Raw genomic sequence first — 5,138 nt, 5'->3', positions numbered from 1 at the left:
TTTTAAAACCATATTTAAGGTATTCCACTTTCGAAAATATATTTTCCACAAGGTATAAACTTGGTACTATATTAAAACTAACCACACATTTTAGCAACTATTATTTCATCGATAACTCCTTGGCGATTTACCACTACTTTTCCAACACTTTCTGGAATCACACAATTACTAGAACTGGGATTATTTCCCAGACACACATATATTTTAGAACATAACCTTCCTTACAATTACTACTTTCTCTTTCTTATGTGAAAGTAGATTTTTCCTCGAGAAACACGGACTTAAAACTAATTTGATCACATTTTCCTTTTAACTTGAAGCCTACGGTACACAATTATTTCTTTCTTCTCCAAATCTTTGAGCAGATAATTCATTCCCTAGTCGACGATGATGCAGAGAGCTGCGAAGTTGTGGTCTCCACCAACTGCCAAATGCTTTTGATTAATTCTGGAGGTATCGACGACTTTTGGCAGGTCTCTGTTATTTTTTAAGTCCGGTTAACACCTTTTGGATATATCTTTGAAGTTTCCCGGCAAGAGCCCTCTGGTAGTTGAGAGAGGTGCTCTCACTCTTTTTGACTTGTTCTTGTAGTTGGCGATGTTGTTCATGAAAAGTTCTCCCTTGTGTTTCGATTTTCTTTTCAATTTCACTTAGTCGACCGTTGACGTCGTGTAAAAAAAACGACCAAAATTTCAGCAGTAGTCTTCGGTGATAGTTGTATTACTGGCTGTTGTGTAGTTGGGTCTGGTAACGCCGTGCAGAAATAGACCTCCGACACCGGTGAATAGGGAGTGATGTCAACTTCATCTTGTACTGGAGTTCCCAAATCGCGCTCCATAACTCGAAAGGTTGGATTGTATAAGTAGATGTTGATCCGTCTGTAATTTTATGAAAACTGAATACCTCCCACATGTGACAGTCACATATGTGATATGTTGAATCTAGGTTTTCGTCAAAAGTTTCTTCAAAGGCTTTCTTTCCATGACGGTTATCAGATTTATCTAGTGAAGACTCATTATTTCTATCCGAACTGCTTGGATAATGTCCATTGTCTCTAATGGCGTTACAATTAACCCTAAACTGACCAGACCCTTATCAACGCATGTGTCCACTGAGTCTTTGAATTGGAGAAATCTGTTTCTTCACAATTAATGGTTACTTTCTAAACACTGGGCTATAAAGATAGACAGACTTCTTGGCAAAGACAGTCAATAGGGTTCACTGATAAAAAACCCAAACGCACCAGACTGTAGGCAACTGGACTTTTTCTAAAGGCGTCCTTTCGGAACAGACATCAATTATCCAGTTACAATTAAAACCCAATAAACAACTAACAAATCACAAACAAATGATTTCATCCTGTCCTTCAAACCACAGTGACAAAATTTCAAACTCCAACTTCTAACCTTATCTAAGAGTTCAACAAAACCTAGATCTCTCGATACCACGTACCTTTTAAAGAAAACGACCTCCAAAATCTTTAATTTTCCAACAACAAACTACACGCAACTACATCAGAAAATTCTATATACACAAAACCTATATACATCTACATGTATTGGCGATCACCTGCCTAGAGAAGACTAGCTCTCCAGTAGTTATATTCCAAACCTATAACCATGTACTAAATCACACAATTACTAAGTCCATGCCAAACACTGTCAAGATATATTTTCTATTTTGAAATCACATCAAAATAAGGTACAACTGGATATACTCCCTCAACATTTCCAAGTTCACCGTTTTAAAATCCCATTGAAACTCACATTAAAACTGGACAATATATCAGTATTTCCAAGTTTTCTCCGTACCACCTCACTGCATGTTTTGAAATCCCACCAAAACTGCCAAATAATAAGCGAATTAATTTCTCTATAATAAGGTACTTTGTTTGTTTGTTTGATTAATTAATCAATAATTAATCTCTGTACCACATCACTGTTTTGAAATTCCATCAAAACCATCTAATAATAAGCGAATAAACTTCTCTATGACTCATCACAAGTAAGTTTGTCATTAAGTATATACATTACATAGTACCACAACTCGATTTCCATAGTACTTATATGTTCCAGTCGTTTGGGCTTTGTACAGTCCTGTAATTGACATAATTATTTTCCAGGATCCCACTGTTGTTCAGATGAATTACTAATGTCAGTAATGACAGCATTCAGGGAGACAAGAACAAAGTTCTCAGTAAAGTCACTTTTTCTAGAACTGTCATGTACATCGTTTTCATCATCTTTCCTACATACAATGCATTGATTGTTCACTACTGTAACACATTGTCCAATTAATAGGAGATAAATCAGGAGTCCACACATCATTTTGTACCAGTCAGCAATACCAGTAATTCTGTTTCTCACATAAAATAGGACAGGTACGTGTTAAAGTCTTAATCCCACTTCTGACACCAATTGTTACGTTTTCCTTTTTTTTGAAGACGTATCCCACCTCTGACACCAATTGTGACGTTTTCCGTCTATGCTTTATCCTGAAGAAGTATCCCACTTCTGACACCACTTGTGAAGTTTTTCTTGGCTACTGCTTTATTCAGTAGAAGTATCCCACGTCTGACACCAGTTGTAAAACCAAAGTATAAATAAAGTTCAAGTTCAGGTTGTCAGGCGCCGGCGAAAAATATTAAACAAAGTCCGTATATGAGATATGTTTCCATTTATTCAAGTTGTATCAAATCAAGCAAAAGTTCAGGGTTTTCACTCAACAGCAACAACTATAAACGTAAGCTAATTCTTTTAATCAACTGTCCGACTTATCTAAACTCACTACAAACTAATCACTAACTACCATCATCTGACTGTCCAATGACTCCAGCTGTACATCTCAACTGACTCTCAACTAACTGTCCAACTACTCATCAAACTCCAAAAGAACTCCAAAGAACTACAGCTATACCTCTCTCGACTCACTTTCCACGAACTGCCCAACTCCAAGTGTCTCCTTCCCTTTTACTGACTCTAATTTACATCTCTATTCCAAGACTACTATTATTAGCTATATACACTAAGGATACATATTTATAAAATGCTATTCTTAACTAAACAATCTAAACTAAGAATATATATTTATAGGATGGCTATGAATACACATGCATACCTAAAATAGGATGGCCCCTGAACTCTTTGTGACCCTGGCCAAAATTAGACATAGCACCTAGATACCATAACTAAAGATAGAACAATACTGAATATGCAAATTTAAAGACTGACCAATGCACCACATCTCTATCTGCCCTTTGTAGTCTACAAATGGCTTGGTTTATAGCTGGCGTTGACCATAACCGCCATCTCTATTTTAACCCCTACTGGTCTGCTGGCCCAATAACTACAAACTAATTGGACATGCTAATTATTACCACCAAATTAATGACCCTTGTGATCTAATCTACCTGTCATAGAGACTAACAAACTAAAACTACTTAACACTACTCTTATACTCAATCTTTATACACTAAAAACGCCACATGTTTGTGATTTTTTCTTTAAAAACACTGTTTGACTTTTCTTGTTCTCTAAACAACTTATATAATTATGTGTTTGTGAGAGATTGTGTGTTCGGTCAGGCCAAATTATCTATCATTATCGATTTCTTATTTATACAACATATTCTTTTTGAAAAAAAAATGTTGGTAACAGAGACTTTTGAATGATTATTTATGAAAATACATATTTCCAGGGTAAAAATTCAAAACTCGCATGATATTTCCACGTCTTTAATATCATGTCATTATTAATATATCAGAATCAGTTTCTATTTGCCAGAACAACAGTGTAAGTAGGATTTGTACTGATATTAGTGTTGTCTTTGAGTATTTATTACATCATAGATACTGTCCATACACAGTCTGCGACTTTAAGCATTAGTTCGATGCCCATGACTAGTACTTTTACTACCGGACTTAGTGCCAATTGTCCAATTGAACTAGTGGCTCCCCATTCGATTAATATCGTTGAATGCTACATTTACAAGAGCGGTGGTCAACTGCATTTTTCAACATATTTTGAATGCATTCTTTATGCGATTATTTCAGTCGGGATGCATCCTTTTTTGAGAATTTGTGTTCACGAAAGCATCCAGACTGTAAGACTCTCCAGACAGAGAGCTACATGATTAAGACAGAGAGGTATACGGTTAAGACAGAGATACGTTAAGACAGAGAGGTACATGGTTTAGCTAAAGGAAAAGGCATTTAAAATTATGTTTACACAGTAACATTGATTATTTCTTCTACTAACTTGGTCTTTTTATTTTTTACTAACAGATCCAGCTGTGAAACAGAGTTTATTGAATGCTCAATAACATCCTCAAGTGTGCCAGACTTTACACACCCGAGGCTGATTTATCAACCACCATCGGAGCACAATCAGTCATGACTCAAGCACTGGACAACGTAACGGCACTACCAGACAAAGCAGCAATGACTCAATCACTGTACAAAGTCGCGGTACTACCAGACAAAGCAGCAATGATTCAATCACTGGACAAAGTAGCGGCACTACCAGACAAAGCAGCAATGACTCAATCACTGTACAATGCAGTGGCACTACCAGACAGAGCAGCAATGCCTCATCCACTGTACAAAGTCGCGGCACTACCAGACAAAGCAGCAATGATTCAACCACTGGACAAAGTCGCGGCACTACCAAACAAAGCAGCAATGATTCAACCACTGGACAAAGTCGCAGCACTACCAGACAAAGCAGCAATGATTCAATCACTGTACAAATATTTGTTTGTTTGTTTGTTTGATTTATTAACGTCCTATCAACAGCTATGGTCATGTAAGGACGGCCTCCCATGTATGCGGTGTGTAGCGGCACTACCGGACAAAGCAGCAATGCCTCAACCACTGTACAAAGTAGTGGCACTACCAGACAACTCAGCAATGATTCAACAACTGTACAAAGTCGCGGCACTACCAGACAAAGCAGAATGATTCAACAACTGGATAAAGTAGCGGCACTACCAGACAAAGCAGCAATGACTCAATCACTGTACAAAGTAGTGGCACTACCAGACAAAGCAGCAATGATTCAACCACTGTACAAAGTCGCGGCACTACCAGACAAAGCAGCAATGATTCAACAACTGTACAAAGTCGCGGCACTACTAGACAA

Source organism: Argopecten irradians, unplaced genomic scaffold, assembly GCF_041381155.1.
Source record: "Argopecten irradians isolate NY unplaced genomic scaffold, Ai_NY scaffold_0323, whole genome shotgun sequence".
Classification (NCBI taxonomy): domain Eukaryota; kingdom Metazoa; phylum Mollusca; class Bivalvia; order Pectinida; family Pectinidae; genus Argopecten; species Argopecten irradians.
This window is presented reverse-complemented; position numbering follows the sequence as displayed.